This window comes from Heptranchias perlo, chromosome 10 (genome assembly GCF_035084215.1).
Source record: "Heptranchias perlo isolate sHepPer1 chromosome 10, sHepPer1.hap1, whole genome shotgun sequence".
NCBI classification, from domain to species: domain Eukaryota; kingdom Metazoa; phylum Chordata; class Chondrichthyes; order Hexanchiformes; family Hexanchidae; genus Heptranchias; species Heptranchias perlo.
In genome coordinates this window covers 19,986,434-20,004,971 of record NC_090334.1, presented here as the reverse complement: position 1 = coordinate 20,004,971, position 18,538 = coordinate 19,986,434, and the positions used below count along the sequence as shown (strand labels likewise).

The window sequence follows — 18,538 nt, the reverse complement described above, 5'->3', positions numbered from 1 at the left end:
TCACTCTCACCTCACCTCTGGAATTCAGCTCTTTTGTCCATGTTTGGACCAAGGCTCTAATGCGGTCTGGAGCCGAGTGGTCCTGGCGGAACCCAAATTGAGCATCGGTGAGCAGGTTATTGGTGAATAAGTGCTGCTTGATAGCACTGTCGACGACACCTTCCATCACTTTGCTGATGATTGAGAGTAGACTGATGGGACAGTAATTGGCCTGATTGGAATTGTCCTGCTTTTTGTGGACAGGACATACCTGGGCAAATTTCCACATTGTCGGGTAGATGCCAGTGTTGCAGCTGTACTGGAACAGTTTGGCTAGAGGCGCAGCTAGTTCTGGAGCACAAGTCTTCAGCACTACAGCCGGGATGTTGTCGGGGCCCATAGCCTTTGCAGTATCCAGTGCACTCAGCCGTTTCTTGATATCACGTGGACAAATGTAAGGAATCTTACAACACCAGGTTATAGTCCAACAGTTTTATTTGAAAATCACAAGCTTTCGGAGGCTTCCTCTTTCGTCAGGTGAGTGGAGTGAATCGAACTGGCTGAAGACTGGCTTCTGTGATGGTGGGGATATCGGGAGGCGGCCGAGATGGATCATCCACTCGGCACTTCTGGCTGAAGATGGTTGAAAACGCTTCAGCCTTGTCTTTTGCACTCACGTGCTGGACTCCGCCATCATTGCATATGGGGATGTTTGCAGAGCCTCCTCCTCCCGTTAGTTTTTTAATTGTCCACCACCATTCATGACTCGATGTGGCAGGACTGCAGAGCTTTGATCTGATCCGTTGGTTGTGGAATCACTTATCTCTGTCTATAGCATGTTGCTTCCGCTGTTTAGCATGCATGTAATCCTGAGTTGTACCTTCACCAGGTTGGCACCTCATTTTTAGGTACGCCTGGTGCTGCTCCTGGCATGCTTTTATACACTCCTCATTGAACCAGGGTTGATCCCCTGGCTTGTTGGTAATGGTTGTGCACAGCAATGTGATGATAACTAGGTTATCTGTTTTAGATGATGTTATATAAGAACATAAGAAATAGGAGCAGGAGTGGGCCACACGGCCCCTCGAGCCTGCTCCGCCATTCAATCGGATCATGGCTCATCTTCAGCCACAACTCCACTATTCCGCTCTATCCCTATATCCCTTGATTCCCTTCGTGTCCAAAAATCTATCGATCTCAGTTTTGAATATACTCAGCGACTAAGCATCCACAGCCCTCTGGGATAGAGTATTCCAAAGATTCACAACCCTCTGAATGAAGACATTTTTCCTCATCTCGGTCCTAAATGGCCGACCCCTTATCCTGAGACTATGACCCCTAGTTCTAGACTCTCCAGCCAAGGAAAACAGCCTCACAGTATCTACTCTGTCGTGCCCACTAAGAATTTTATACCTTTCAATGAGATCACCTCTCATTCATCTAACCTCCAGAGAATATAGGCCCATTCTACTCAATCTCTCCTCATAGGACAACACTCTCATCCCCAGGAATCAATGTAGTGAACCTTTGTTGAATCCCCTCTAAGGTAAGTGTATCCTTCCTTAGGTAAGGAGACCAAAACTGTTCACAATACTCCAGGTGTGGTCTCACCAAAGCCCGATATAATTGCAGCACGACCTCCTTAACCTTATACTCCAACCCTCTTGCAATAAAGGCCAACATGCCATTTGCTTTTCTAATTGTTTGCTGTATCTGCATGTTAACTTTTTGTGATTCATATACCCAAATCCCTCTGACCACCAACATTTCTTAGTCTCTCACCTTTTTAAAAAAAATCTGCTTTTCTATTCTTTCTACCGAAGTGGATAATTTCACATTTCCCCACATTATACTCCATCTGCCACCTTTTTGCCCAATCACTTAACCTGTCTATATCCTTTGTAGCCTCTTTGCTTCCTCCTCACAACTTACTTTCCCACCAAGCTTTGTATCATCAGCAAACTTGGATACATTACACTCGGTCCCCTCATCTAAGTCATTAATATAGATTGTAAACAGCTGAGGCCCAAGCACTGATCCTTGCAGCACCCCACTAGTTACAATCTGCCAACCTGAAAATGACCTGTTTATTCCTACGCTCTGTTTTCTGTCAGTCAACCAATCCATGCTAATAAATTATCCCCAATCCTATGAGCCCTAATCTTGTGTAACAATCTCTGTTGGTGGGGGGTAAAGGTTGACCAGGACACCAGGCAGAACTCCCCTGCTCTTCTTTGAAATAGTGCCATAGGATCCTTTATGTCTACCTGAGAGAGCAGACATGGCCTCGGTTTAATGTTTCATCTGAAAAGCAACACCTCTGTCAGTGTAGCACTCCCTCAGTACTGCACTGAAGTGTCAGCCTGGATTATATGCTCAAGTCTCTGGAGTGGGACTTGAACCCACAACCTTCTGACTCAGAGGTGAGACTGCTACCACTGACACAGACTTGAGTCACAGTCACAGCTGACACTACAGAGTACAGTAAAGAGGGTGCTTTATTCTGTACCTGGTCTGTGCTGTACCCTAGCTGGGACTTTTTTTTTTACAGTGGGTACAAAAATGGTCTCATTCTTCAGCACTGACAACCCTCATCTTCACTAGCACAAAAACTCAAAGCATGACCCAGAAATTCCCAGGGCACTGATGGTGCCATTTAATCTTTATTTTACAGAATTCTAATCTGTAACGTGCATATTTTTAGACAGTTTTACTGGAGAGAATGGTTACATCATCTCAGTATGTTTTAAAGGCCTTGGGTGGACAGGAATTTCTGAAATGCAAGCCATAAAGTCTTATAAAATAAGTGGAATTCCCTCCCTAAACCTCTCCGCCTCTCTACCTCTCTCTCCTCCTTTAAGACACTCCTTAAAACCTACCTCTTTGACCAAGCTTTTGGTCACCTGTCCTAATATCTCCTTATGTGGCTCGGTGTCTAATTTTGTTTGCTAATCGCTCCTGTGACATGCCTTGGGACGTTTTACTATGTTAAAGGCACTATATAAATGCAAGTTGTTGTTGTGGAATCTCACAGGTGGTGAAGGAAGTGGAGTTCATTGTAACCTTTGCGACCATAACATTCTTTGGTCTCCTTCCAGAAAACAGGTTTTCATGAAAAAAAGCTTTTCTTTTCCTCACCGATTTCCCCACCCTTTTATCTCCTGAAGGCATGGACTCCTTGCCACAGTACAGTCCTACAGGCAACATTTGTCCCCTGGTACCTCACCCAGGTTGCCATCATTAATGTGTGACAGCGACTGCTGGTTGGCTTTTTAATTGTTTGGTGGGGTGGGGGGGGAGTGGGCAGTCAGAGAGGGGAGGGCATCACATCTAAATTCCAATCTGTCCTGTGTCAACGACCATATTTACACACTTCCAGAGGATGTCACTGGGTAGTGATCAGGACCAGGAACACCAGCTGGTTTATTTTTTCCTTGCCTAACCCAGGGACCTGAGGTTAATTGTAGGGCCCCTACCACCTTACTGACTGAGATCAGCAGGCTTAGATTGGAGATCAAATATAGGACCTTGCTGGTCTCTATTGCTTATCTACTCGCTGGATAAATGGACTCTGACTTTGTGTGTGGGGGTGGGGAGGGGGGAAGCTTGCGTAAAGGTGCTGATGTGCTAATGGATATCGCAGTATTTAAAAATGTCTTTGGGGGTTGTATTATGGACTACCATCCTGGCTCCTCCGGTTTTTTATATATATCTCGAGCACCAGCGTAACTGCTAAATTGTATGTGTTTGTAATAGATGCACAGTGTTGGTGTTTTGAAGTCCAGAAGAAGCCATTACTCGCAAGGAGTGGTGCTAATATTCCCATGCTAAGAGGCACAATAGTTACTGATTCATGCTTAGGGCTTGACTGTGGAGTCAGGCTCACATTGATACACTTCACGATGTTGTGACTTTGCGACAGGAAATTGCTCCCAGTGAACTGTGTCGGATCCTCATGTCAGACTGAGCTGATGAGATGCTAATACACGAAAATCCACACAGAGACAGTTCTGTACCAGCACCTCTATAGAAAGAGTTTGTTACAGCGTCCACTCTCGTAGAGATATGAATTTTGACACCAAACTCTACAAAAGGCTTGAGAAAAGTTGTCATTAGCCATCAGAGAACTATAATATGGTGTAAGTTCAGCAACACTTGTTTTTGAAGAGGGAGATGTGTGTGATTTATAATTATTTTTTATTTGTTCATGGGATGTGGGCGTCGCTGGCGAGGCCGGCATTTATTGCCCATCCCTAATTGCCCTTGAGAAGGTGGTGGTGAGCCGCCTTCTTGAACCACTGCAGTCCGTGTGGTGAAGATTCTCCCACAGTGCTGTTAGGTAGGGAGTTCCAGATTTTAACCCAGCGATGATGAAGGAATGACGATATATTTCCAAGTTGGGATGGTGTGTGACTTGGAGGGGAACATGCAGGTGGTGTTGTTCCCATGTGCCTGCTGCCCTTGTCCTCCTAGGTGGTAGAGGTCACGGGTTTGGGAGGTGCTGTCGAATGATTTATATCATGCCATATCACATCAAAATGTCACAATGTGATCCACTCAATGAATTAGTTTTGAAGTGTGGTGATGCTAAGTAGGTAAATGTGACAGCCATTCTATGACAGTGACATCCCACAAACAGCAAGATGAGATGAATGACCAGTTAATCTGTTTCTGGCGGTGTTAGTTAAGGGAGGAATATTGGCCAGGACATTGGGAGAACTCCCTACTCTTTCCTACATTACAACAGTGACCACACTTCAAAAAGTACTTCATTGGCTGTGAAGCACTTTGGGACGTCCTGAGGTCACGAAGGCGCTACATAAATGCAAGTCTTTCTTTTCTTTGTACTCTGTTTCAAATAGTGGCATGGGATCTTTAATGACCTCCAGAACCAACAAAAACAGGCAGTCATTGGGGTAGAAATTTGACTGGGCCCATCTTTGGGCCCAGACTTGGCAATGTGTGAATAGTGGGCGTCGGAAGCAAGAGGCCCGAGGGTCGATAGAAATTGGTCCTTGGGCCTCACCTGTACACTCGGGGCGAGCTGCGGGGCTGGTCGTGCTGCCACAAGCAGCTCACCCAACGGGAGTACCCAATTTAGGGCCACCTGCCTCACCTGCACCAGTCCTCAGATAAATTCTGGAAGAGGGTTTGGAGCAGGCTATGATGGTGGGGGTGGTAGGGTGTCTGTGGTGTCGGGGAAGCACTCCTGCTCGTCCTGGCTCCACAGGAAGGGTTTTTTAAAAAAGAAAGTCCATACTTTTAATTGGTGGCCGCTGAAGAATCCTGAGCAAGATGCCCTGCTCATCGGAAACAAATTTCTCCAAGGGGTCCTCAATAGACATTAGGCCCTTCATTAACATATTTAAGGGGCCTAAACCTGGGATGCCTAAAAAAATGGGCCCCATGAATTTAGCAGTGGGACCAATGGTCAGCAGGCTGTCTCATTGCTAAATTGGTATGCTTTGTGGCCATTTTATGCTCAAATGTATACCATTTTCTACCCCCTTGTCTCAGTTTAACATCTTATCTGGAGAACAGCACCTCCAGCAATCCCTCAGTATTTCCTTGGAGTGTCAGCCTAGGTTATGTGCTTGAGCCCTAAAGTGGGGTCTGCAACTGGAACCTTGTAAACATTTTATGGTTTATATCTGTAGGAACTTTGACTTAATCACACAATGCTGCTTCATTGCCTAAGGTTAAAATGTCTTAATGGCCACCTAAACAGAATCAACTCCATTTGCTATATTTATATGAATAAACTGTAAATCTGCATAAATGCTTGGCATTCCAATTCATTTACAAGAGAACAAACTATGATTAAATGCATGAAGAAGTGGGAATTAGGGATATAAACCTTTCCAACTGTGCAAACCATTATTTATCAGAACATTTGACAGACTCCAGATTAACAGACAGGACCTAATCAGTACTGAATGATATGACATGAGCACCGTTTATACAGGTGTAATCCCGCTGATTTGATCCACATTCACGTACTACAAATAATAGTCTTCCTTTAGTTTTAAAATGAGACTATCTTTTTTTGTAACTTATTCTAATGTTCTTCCCCATCTTCCCTCTCCTGAAGATGTAACACCAGAGTACAATCCCATGGGCACCACAGGCAGCATCACAGCTGAGCCCAGTCCTGTCCTCATCCAGCGTCTACAGATGTACACTTTCCAGCAGGAGTCACTGGATAATGATCAGGCATGAGAACTGGCTGATTTGTTTCCCCTTCCCATCGCTAGTTCAGAGGCATGAAGGTCAATTGTGTCACCCGGACTGCCACCCAAAACCCTGTATCTTCCCTTGTTTCCAATAATTATTCAATTTTTCCTTAAAAGATGCAATGGGCTCTCTCTCAACCACTCCCTGTGGCAAAATATTCCGTGTTCCAAGTCTCTTGAGTAAAAAAATAAATTCTCCTAATCGCTCTCTTAATGACAATTTTAAATGGATGACCCCTTGTCAGTGACTTCCCAAGCAGAGGAAATAGTCTTTCTCTATTCATTATCAAAATCTGTCCAATTTTATTTTAAAAAACCTCTATTAAAAGTTCTGACAAAAGTAACAACGTTTGAAACTAACGTGCTTAAGTCAGAAACTAGAATCTTAAAATTAAATAAAGCCAATTACGTAGCTTTGAGGGGCAAGTTGTCAAAGGTAGATTGGGAAATTAAATTGACAGTTGAAAAGCAATGGCAAACATTTAAAGAAATATTTCAATATTCTCAACAAATATATAAGAAATAAAAACTCCACGGGAAAAGTGATCCACCCATGGAGTTAAGGAGAGTATTAGATTGAAAGAAGAGGCCTGTAATGTTGCCAAGAAGAGTAATAAGCCTGGGGATTGGGAGAGGTTTAGAAACCAACAAAGGACAACCAAAAAGTTGATAAAAAGGGAGAAAATAAAATATGAAAGTAAACTAGCAAGAAATATAGAAACGGATTGTAAGATCTTCTACACGTATGTAAAAAGGAAGAGAGAAGCAAAAGTAAACGTTGGTCCCTTAGAGGCTGAGACAGGAGAAATTATAATGGGAAATCAGGAAATGGCAGATATGTTAAACAAATATTTTGTATCTGTCTTCACAGTAGAAGACGCAAAAAGCATACCAAAAATAGTGGGGACCCAAGGGGTAAATGAGAGTGAGGAACTTAAAACAATTAATATCACTAGAGAAAAAGTACTGGACAAACTAATGGGACTAAAAGCCGACAAATCCCCTGGACCTGATGGCCTACATCCTAGGGTTCTAAAAGAGGTGGCTGCAGAGTTAGTGGATACATTGGTTATAATCTCCAAAATTCTCTAGATTCTGGAACGGTCCCAGTGGATTGGAAGGTAGCAAATGTAACACTGCTATTCAAGAAAGGAGGGAGAGAGAAAACAGGGAACTACAGGCCAATTAGCCTGACATCAGTTGTCAGGAAAATGCTGGAATCCATTATGAAGGAACTGGTAACAGACTACTTAGAAAATCATAATATGATTAGGCAGAGTCAACATGGTTTTATGAAAGGGACATCGTGTTTGACAAATGTATTAGATTTTTTGAGGATGTAACTAGCAGGGTCGATAAAGGGGAACCAGCGGATGTGGTATATTTGGATTTTCAAAAGGCATTTGACAAGGTGCTATATAAAAGGTTGTTACACAAGGTAAGGGCTCATATATTAGCATGGATAAGGGGGTTAAAGGACAGAAAGCAGAGAGTAGGGATTCTCAGGTTGGCATGCTGACACTAGTAGGGTGCCACAAAGATCCGTGTTTGGGCCTCAGCTTTTTACAATCTATATTAATGACTTAGATGAAGAGACCATGTGTAATGTATCCAAGTTTGCTGACGATACAGAGCTAGGTGGGAAAGTAAGCTGTGAGGAGGACACAAAGAGTCTGCAAAGGGATATTGACAGGTTAAATGAGTGGGGCAAGAAGGTGGCAGATGGAGTATAATGTGGGGAAATGTGAGATTATTCACTTTGGTAGGAAGAATAGAGAAACAGAACATTTTTTAAATGGTGAAAAACTAGTAAATGTTGGTGTTCAGAAAGACTTGGGTGTCTGGTACAAGAAACACAAAATGTTAGTATGCAGGTACAGTAGGCAATTAGGAAAGCAAATGGCATATTGGCCTTTATTGCAAAGGGGTTGGAGTACAAGAGTAGGGAAGTCTTGCTACAGTTGTACAGGGCTTTAGTGAGACCTCACCTGGAGTACTGCGTACAGTTTTGGTCTCCTTATCTAAGGAAGGATATACTTGCCTTAGAGGCGATGCAATGAAGGTTCACTAGATTAATTCCTGGGATGAGAGGGTTGTCCTGTGAAGAGAGGTTGAGTAGAATAGGCCTATACTCTGGAGTTTAGAAGAATGAGAGGTGATCTAATTGAAACATATAAGATTGTGAGGGGGCTTGACAGGGTAAATGCTGAGAGATTGTTTCCCCTGGCTAGAGAGCCTAGAACTAGGGGGCATAGTTGCAGGATACGAGACCGGCCATTCAAGACTGAGATGAGGAGGAATTTCTTCACGCAGAGGGTTGTGAATCTTTGGAATTCTCTACCCCAGAGGGCTGTGGATGCTGAGTCATTGAATATATTCAAGGCTGAGACGGTTAGATTTTTGGAATCAATGTAGGGGAATCAAGGGATATGGGGATTAGGCGGGAAAGTGGAGTTGAGGTCGAAGATCAGCCATGATCTGATTGAATGGCGGAACAAGCTCGAGGGGCCATATGGCCTACTCCTGCTCCTAGTTCTTATGTTCTTGAAAGGTCTTCGACCTGAAATGTTAACTCTGTTTCTTTCTCCACAGATGCTGCCTGACTTGCTGAGTATTTCCAGCATTTTCTGTATTTACTTCAGATTTCCAGTATCTGCAGTATTTTGCTTCTATTAAACGTCCTTTCGACCTTCTCAGTGGAAATTGTTCTAGTACTTCCAGATCCCTCATTATAACTTTAGCTTCCCATCCTTAGCAACGTGCTGGTGAATCTATGCTGTACGCTGTCTATCTCTTTCCATAATGGGAGCCCCAAACTGTATACTGTGCTTTAACAGTGGCCTAACCATTATCTTCTACAAATTTATTATTACTTCCTTACTCAGTGGTCGCACTCTCACCTCTGAGTCATAAGGTTGTGGGTTCAAGTCCCACTCCAGAGAATTGAGCACAAAGCCTAGGCTGACACTCCAGTGCAGTACTGAGGGAGTGCTGCAATGTCGGAGGCGCTGTCTTTCGGGTGAGAAGTTAAACCGAGTCCCCGTCTGCCCTCTCAGATGGACGTAAAAGATCCCATGGCACTATTTTGAAGTAGAGCAGGGGAGTTTTACCCGGTGTCATGTAAAATATTTACCCCTCGACCAACATACTTTGTGCCCCTATTTATAAAATCTAAAATGCTTTTGAGCTATTTATGGCTTTATCTACTTCATTTCAGTTGCCACGGTGTGTGAGTGTTTTGTATGTGTGTCTCTGAAGCAACTAGCATGGGGCCCTCTGCAACTGCATTGGCTGAAATGTTGGATGCAGAGTTAAGCTGTGCCCTTTCTGCCGTGACAAAAGCTCCAGTAGAACAGCCGTTGTGATATTGTAAACATTCCAAACCAGCCAAATTTATGACCTGAGTTACACTGTGAGCTTGCTTAAAACGGATTTTTTGCCAAATTGTGGTCACGCACACCTGGAAGTGATTTGAAATTGTCTGACTTAGGACCCTAACAGGAGGGAGAGAGGGGTGGGGGGGGGGGTGGAGAGAGAGAGAGAGAGAGCTTTCATAGTATTAACTAGTCTTTGTTGAACCCATGTCCCAGAATTGCATAGTTACTATGTTGATCCGGTCACCAACCAATTACCTTTGTTACCACTTTCATGATAATGCTTTTGTCCTCCCCTGAAAAAATCTGCCCACTATCTTTCAATCAATGAGGGATTAAGTATTCAATGCCACTCTTTGGCCAGCCTGCCAGGAGTTGATTTTGGGTGGCATTGAAAAGACCCGTTTCCAATGCCAGTTTTCTCAAGTGTAAATGCCAGTTGGGACTGATCGTGAACTCAGGTCTGCCATTGGAGTATCCAGTGTCTGTGCTGTAGTGGGTTGGCTTTAAATTCCAAGGCTGAGTACTATGAAAGAGTTCGAAAGGGATGCAAAGAACCAGTTGTTAAATCCTCAAGTAAAAACAAGAATAACGGTTGAGTACTGAACAGCAGAACTTAGCTCATTTGCATTGGTGAATTTTGGGTGCATTTAGTAGACCATTAGTTAGTATGTCGCATGGCAGCAGAATGTTCCATTTGTGCTAGAAGAAAAGGGGGGGTTGAGGGGATAAATAATTATGGAAGAAGGGGTGGAATTCCTGACCTGCTGCGCAAGCACACGTCCAGTTGGTAGATGTAGATCTGTGCTGATCTGGAATGTGGAGAAGTCCATGGTTATAACAGCCCTGCCCTCCCTGAATGAACAAGGAAAGCATAACTGTAGAAAAATTGTGCAAGCACTAAAAATTTAAACACAGAAATAGAATCATATTGCATTGGAATCATCTTGCCCCTCCACCATCTCTGCTTGTCTCACATCCAGTCTTGGACTAGCTTTGATTTTCTCAAAGCCATGTCAGACTCTCTACCTTGTCACCAATTCCATACCTACCCTGGCCACTGTCTCAGGCTGAACCAGACTGTGCAACCTCAGCATCCTATTCGACCCAGCATTGAGCTTCCAACTCCATATCCTCTCCACCACAAAGACCGCATACTTCCACCTCCATAACTTTGCCCACCTCTGGTCCTATGTTAGCCCTTCAGCTGCTGAATCCCTCATCCATGCCACTGTCATCTCCAGGCTTGGCTTGTCCAATGCTTTCCAGGTCAGTATCCGAGACCCGCTCACCCATCACCCCTGTCCTCCCTGGACTAAATTGGCTCCCGGTCCCCCAACATCTCAAATTTAAAATTTTCATCCTTGTGTTTAAATCCCTTCATGTTCTCCCCCACCCTATCTCTGCAACCTCCTCCAGCCCTACAACCCTCCACTTCCGGAACTCTCCATTCCTCTGACTCTGGCCTCTTGTCCATCTCCCACTCCCTTCGCCTGATCATTGGCGGCCGTGCCTTCAGCTGCCTAGACCCCACATTTTGGAATTCCATCTCTAAACCTGACCAACTCTCTACCTCCTTCTCCTCCTGTGACCCTCCTTAAAAAGCATCTCTTTGACCAAGCTTTTGGTCACCCCTCCTAGTATCTCCTCCTTTGGCTTGGCGTCATTTTTTTTTCCTGATTATACCCCTGTGAAGCATCGTAAGACGTGTTCTATATCAAAGGTGCCATTTAAATGCAAGTTGTTCCTGCAATCAAATTTAAACTGTAATTGTCTTCCCCGATAAGTTAGGTTGCAGGGTATTCTTGACTGAAGCACATAAAATGTGTGTGGAATTGTGCCATAAAAATAGTTAGCTTCTATAAATATCAGTTAAAATTTATTACTAAGATCACAGAACATTATTGCTCATGATCTGCTTTAGCCTGCAATTTTTTTTTAATGAAGAAAAGATGCTAGGCGAAGGATTGATTTTGCACAGATACGGGCCATTAATTTCAAATAACCCATGAAACTTTTGCAACGGTAATAACTTACAGCAAATCAGAAGGTTTAGAAAAATTATTTACAGTGTTCATACGTTATCATTTGGTGAAAAAAGCAATGTAAAAATAAAATATTAATAATATTTCAAGGAGAAAGGTTTGAGATATTCTCCTCTGCCCTTCTTCGTCCATTGCTGTAGTGTGATCTAACGATACCAGCAAGCCTGTTAAAGTAGGTAGTTTTATTGCAAAACCCATTCTCGTGAAATGATAACTCATGAATTATCATTTCGTGAGACTGGGTTTTGCAACGAAGCTATCTACCCAAGGCTCAATATTAACTTTGTTGAGCATGTAGCCTTAGGCGACTCCAAATATTTTCCTCCAATTAATTAGATCCTACTCCAAGGTCCAAACTCCTATTTACAATGCTATTTAGTGTCTGCAGTTAATTTGAGAAAATAATAGATAGGTAATGAACTTACTTTTCTGTCACCCATTCATTCTATGGGGGGTAGGGGAGGTGGTGGTGGGGGGAAGGATAGATTCCTTTGGTGTGTTAGATGGGCAAAGTAATAAACCTGTTCTTTATAAAAAGGCTTAAGATTTCACCACAGCTAGTGCACGGAGGAAGTCTTCCCTATTGTGTCCGCCCTTCCCTATCTGGTGTTCTGCCACCAGTTTTCCCTCCCTCCCTCATCCACTGAGCTTGAGCGCCCCCTCCCTTACTCTGTCTTTGGTGCTCCTCTTCATATCTGGCTGTGGATGCTGAGATTGATTAAATTTTTTGTTAGATAAGGGTATCAAAGGATGTGGATCAAAGGCAGGTAGATGGACTTGAGATACAGATCAGCCATGATCTGATTGAATGGCAGAACAAGCTCGAGGGGCTGAATGGCCTACTCCTGTTCCTATGTTGCTAATGCCTCTCTATAACCATGAAGTAACACTATGGAATGAGGGTTTAACACTTCCACTGCTTTCTCAGATCTCAAGAATACAGTGTCCCCTCTTGTTCTCCCAGCATGGATCAGAGTTCTCTTTCCAGCTGCTTCATACACCACTGTAAGCTAGTACCATCCCCTTCTCTCCCATATTTAAGAAGTAATGGACTGCATTAAGAGTTCAAGGGAAGTTGGGATAGTGCCACCAGATAATAACATTCTTTTATCACAACAATAATAACTTGCATTTATATACAAGACATCCCAAAGCACATTGCAGAAGAATAATAAGAGAAATGGATGCAGAACCATGGGAGAGAAGTTAGTAAAGATAACTGAAGACTAGGTTGAAAAAATGGGTTTTGAGAAGTTGTGAGGTGGAAGAGTTAGGGAGGGAGATCAAATGATTACGGCCGAGGTGACGGAGAGCTCTGCCACTCATGGTGGGGTGCAGGAGCAGGCAATGTACAGGATGTTAATTGTATCCATGTCATTTATATCATTAAGTGTTAATTGTATTCAGGTGGTGGATATCAATTGGGGACTCTCTTGTATCTATTTATAGGAGGGAGCTTATCTAGGGGGGGATTGAGTGTGTGTAATGGGGATCTCTGAGAATAAAGGCTTGGAAGTAACTGAAGACTAGGCTCTAGTATTCTATCCTTCACAACTTGGTTATCCAATTTATTACACAGGAGGCTAGAACTGGAGGACCAAATGAAACTAAGGAGGGGATGTATGGCTGGAGTAGGGATTTTGAAGACAAGTATAAGGATTTTCAATTGGATGAGCTGGGGGACAGGGAGCCAGTGTAGTTCCTCAAGGACAGGGTGATGGGTAAGTGGGACCTTCTCTAGGGCAGGATGTGGGCAGCTGTGCTTTGGACATCTCCACGTCCTCTGTTTACTGTGACATGTCTCCTAATCTCAGCCATGCCTATGTAACCCCAATTCCTTTTATGTCCATTCGTGTTCATATTTTGGCTGCTGCTCTGGACCAGAGCCCATTATTTCTATCTCCCTTTATTTTTAATATCTCTCAGCCTTTCTCTGGCTCTTCTCTCCTCTCTGTCCTGTCATCTGGCCATGCCACCTTTCATTTCTCCCCTCTCAATCACCTTGTTTCCCCTCAATCCCTACCCCAAACAATAATGACACCTGTGTATTCCTATTGTCCTGCCACTGTTCCAGGCTTGAATAAGTCCATGACTACTCTCTGTGCCTCTCTTGGCTACAATGTATTCAGGAGGGATAGGGAAGGAAAAAAGACAGGAGTTAGGGGGGGGGGGTGGTGGGGTGGGGGTATCAGTATTGATTACAGTTCTACAGAGGAACGATATACTAGAGGGTTCAAAGACTGAATGTTTTTGGTTAGAGTTAAGGAACAGAAAAGGAGCTGTTACATTGCTGGCTGTTTACTACAGACCCACAAATAGTGAGGAGATAGAGCAGCAAACCTGCAGACAAATTTCAGAGAAATGTAAAAGTAATAGAGCAGTAATAGTAGGGGACTTCAATTACCCTAATATAGACTGGGGGAAAACAGTGTGAAGGGCTCGGAGGGTGAAGAATTCCTAAAATGTGTACAGGAGAACTTTCTTAATCAGTATGTTTCTAGCCCAACGAGGAAGGAAGCAGTGCTGGATCTAGTTCCGGGGAATGAGGTTTATGACAAATGTCAGGTACAGAATACAGTAGAAAATGAGGCAGAATACAGAGAGTGGAGGGGGAATTGAAAAAGGATATAAGGGCAAAGAGAGAATATGAGAAAAGATTAGCAGGTTATATAAAAAGAAACCCAAAAATCTTCTATTAACATAAAAAGTAAAAGGATAGTTAAAGAAATGGTGGGGCCGATTAGGGACAAAAAAGGAAATCATCTTGTGGAGTCAGAGGGCATGACTGAGATACTGAGTGAGGACTTTGCATCTGTCTTCACAAAAGAAGAGGATGAAGTTAATGTCAGAGTAGAGGAGGGGGGAGTAGAGATATTGGAGAGGATAAAAGTAGATAGAAAGGAGGTGCTAAATAGGTTGGCATCACTCAAAGTTAACAAGTCACCCAGTCCAGATGGGATGCATCCTCAGTTGCTGAGGGAAGCAAGGGTAGAAATAGCAGAAGCTCTGACCACAATCTTTCAATCATCTTTGGATATGGGAGTGGTGCCAGAGGACTGGAGGATTGCAAATGTTACACCCCTGTTCAAAAAAGGGGAGAGGGATAAACCTGGTAACTACAGGCCAATCAGTCTAACGTCAGTGGCGGGAAAACTACTAGAGACCATTGTCAAGGACAAAATTAATTCTCACTTGGAGAAGCATGGGTTAATAAGGGATAGCCAGCACGGATTTGTTAAAGGCAAATCATGTCAGACTAACCTGATTGAGTTCTTTGATGAAGTAACAGAGAGGGTTGATGAAGGTAGTGCAGTAAATGTGTATATGGACTTTCAAAAGGTATTTTATAAAGTACCACATAACAGACATATTTAGAAAATAGAAGCACATGGTATTAAAGGGACGGTGGTAATTTGGGTGCGTAATTGGCCAAGGGATAGGAGACAGAGAGTAGTGGTGAATGGACGTTTTTCTGACTGGAGAGAAGTATGTAGTGGGGTCCCCAGGGGTCGTTATTAGGACCACTGCTTTTCTTGTTATTCATAAATGACCTGGACTTGGGTACAGAAAGTACAATTTCAAAGTTTGCGGATGATATAAAACTTCGCAACGTAGAAAATAGTGAGCAGGATAGTAGCAGACTTCAGGAGGACAGACAGACTGGTGAAATGGGCAGACACATGGCAGATGAAATTTAATGTGGAGAAGTGTGAAGAGATGCACTTTGGGAGGAACAACATGGAGAGTCAGTACAATCTAAATGGTACTATTTTGAGGGGGGGGTGTAAGAGCAGAGGGAACTGGGGGTGCAAATTCACAAATCTTTGAAGGTGGCAGGGCAAGTTGATAAAGTGGTTAAGACAGCATATGGGATACTTGGCTTTGTAAATAGGGGCATTGAATATAAAAACAAGGAACTCATGTTAAACCTTTACAAATGGTCAGGCCTCAGCTAGAGTACCGTATACAATTCTGGGTACCACACTTTAGGAAGGATGTCAAGGCCTTGGAGAGAGTACAGAAGAGGTTTACCAGGATGATACCAGGGATGAAGGACTTCAGTTATGTGCAGAGATTGGAGAAGCTGGGATTGTTCTCCTTAGGGCAAAGAAGATTAATGGGAGACCTGATAGAGGTATTCAAAATAATGAGGGGTTTTGATAGAGCAAATGGGGAGAAACTGTTTCCTCTGGCAAGTGGGTCGGTAACCAGAGGTTATAGATTTAAAATAATTGGTAAAAGAACTAGAGGAAATGGGAGAATTTTTTTCACACAGAGGCTTGTTAACATTTGCAATGCCCTACCTGAAAGGGTGGTGGAAGCAGATTCCATAGGAACTTTCAAAAGACAATTGGACGTGTACTTGAAGAGGACTAACTTGCAAGGTTATGAGAAAAAAATTGGGGTGGGGACTAAACTGGACAGCTCTTTTAAAGGCGCGAAGGGCCGAATGGCCTCCATCTGTGCTGTAAGAGTTTATGATTCTATCACAATCAGCGTGCTACTGAGGGTTAATCTCAGCAACCTCCTTTCCATCCTACTAACCCTCATCTTCTGCTCAGGTGGACAGAAAAGATCCAATGGCACTATTCGGAGAAAGCAGGGGACTTCTCCACGTATCCTGGCCAACATTTATCCTCAACCAAGACTACCAGAAACCAATTAACCGATCATTTGCCTCATTTGCTGTGGGACCTTGTTGGGCACAAATTGGAATCCGCATTTGCCTACAAAACAAGAGCGACCACACTTTAAAAGTAACTCATTGGCTATGAAGTGCTTTGGGATGTCTTGAGGATATGAAAGGCGGTGAGGGAGAACATGCTGGGTAGAACTAGTAAGGATTCAGTCTGCCTTTGATCAGGACTACCTGGATGAGCCTACTCCTCCCTGTTGCCCGAACTATCGATTCAGAAAGATGCCATCCCAGTTGTTAAAAGTACAAAGGGAGTCTGGATTTATGGACCAATCCTGACTCCTTTTGTTCTAATAACACAACATAAATAAGGCCCCAAAGTTGTTCTCCTTCTGTCTGTCAAATTAAAAATGCATAATTAATCAGAAATTGGTAATTAAGTAGATTCCCTTCCTGTTTACAACACTTTCTTTGGAAGCCCTCCAATATTTTTTTTAAAAGGGCACTTTATTTGTGAAAAGGAGTGCTTTATGTGGGCTCTGTTTTCAGTAGAGAGCTGTAAACAGTGTAAGTTTAGCCACAGCTCGCGGAACCTTATAGAACATTATAAATCATCGCTCCTGCTGTATTGCATATGCATGTGTCAACTATCAGTATTGTGGGAATCAACATTTTCCCCCCCATTCTCTTACATGCTATGATGAATTTTCAACACACTTTCATTTACAGTAGTGTCCAAAATGTAACAGGATATGTAAATATAGTAAATGCTAGCAGATCTCCCGTGGCGTTGTTCAATGCTGATCAGGGGATACGCTGGTTTGAAACGAGGCTCCAATCCAGAAGTCTGAGCTGCTGCCAAAAACAGCTGGTCCACTAGTGGGCAGGGGCAGGGCATTGTGATCAGGTGATTGGTTGCGGGGACAATGGTTTCTGGTTCTACAGCCGACTGGTTGAAGGGTTTCTACAACTCTACAGCATGGCGTCGCACAGATACGTGACTTTGAATTGGATAGATTGATAATTAAGGTCTATCTCCACCCCCATGAATTTTCATTTTGAACAATGATAGGGAATTGAATGGTTTATCTTCTTTGCTTCTAAATGCTCCCTCACAGTATGGATTGCATACAGCTTTCCCCACATGGCTTCGTCAATATGTACATCAGGAACATAGGAAAGCAGAGGACTGGAAATGTCTCTAGTCCATCTGACAGAACCGAAAAACTAATACCCTTCAATTGCCCACTACCTTAAATGCTTACCCAGCGGTCTCAAATTTTCTGACGCTATCTATCTCCACTTCTGCCCTGCGAAGTGTGTGAAAGGAAGGTGTTTTAAACATGCCAGTCACCAGTTAGTGTTGGATTCAAACCCTGGTCCCCAGAGGTGAAAGGATAGGTTTAGCATTTGCCAGTTGTATCACCCAGTTCTGCCACTGATAAAAAACAATTATTGATTAGAACAACTTAAAATCCCAGTTAGAGCAGGCAATGCCTGGGCTATCGATAGAGCTGGAATATACTAGGGGATATGGGACTCTTCCTGCGAGCTACCCTCTCAGCCTATCCAAGCTGCAATAGCTGAACAAACCCTAGGGCTGAAGCTGGAAGGTCAGGATCCTGCTCAACCCTTACCTGAACGTGCTGCGAACTCACTCAGTGCAACAATTCTACTCCCCCGCCCCTTCCCCCACCCTTACCCTACAATCCCAGACCTCTGAGTTGGAACAATTCCCACTGAATGCCCCAACCCATACTAATAGGGCAGGATAAGTTAAATATGACCCTTTCTGTATGATTTATTTTGCCCCACCATTGGCGGCCGTGCCTTCAGCTATGAAGGCCCTAAGCTCTGGAATTCCCTCACCATCTCTCTCTCTCTCTTCCTTTAAGACGCTCCTTAAAACCCACCTCTTTTGTCCTACTATCTCCTTATGTGGCTTGGTGTCAAATTTTGTCTGTTAACGCTCCTGTGAAGCGCCTTGGGACGTTTTACTACATTGAAGGCGCTGTATAAATGCAAGTTGTCGTGGTTGTTTCTGTATGGACCTACAAGTACTGAGTAATTTCCAATATAGTGTGTATCAAGCCAGAGAAAGAGTGTAAACTTCTTATGAAAAACAAAAAATGTTTCTGGGAAGCCCCTTTAAACTGTTTCTAATTAGTGTCGCAGTGGCATTTTCTAATAGAACTTCAGGCAAAGAAACAAAAACAAATTCCCATATTTATATAAAAATGTGTTGAGATTGACATCAGTTCGAGCTAATTG

The 18,538-nt window shown here is 43.3% G+C and overlaps 1 protein-coding gene across 3 annotated transcripts in view; it reads left to right on the top strand.

Moving 5' to 3' along the window:
- smoc1 (SPARC related modular calcium binding 1) overlaps positions 1–18,538 on the top strand; it is a 214,958-nt gene that overhangs the window by 86,621 nt on the left and 109,799 nt on the right. The window lies entirely within an intron of this gene.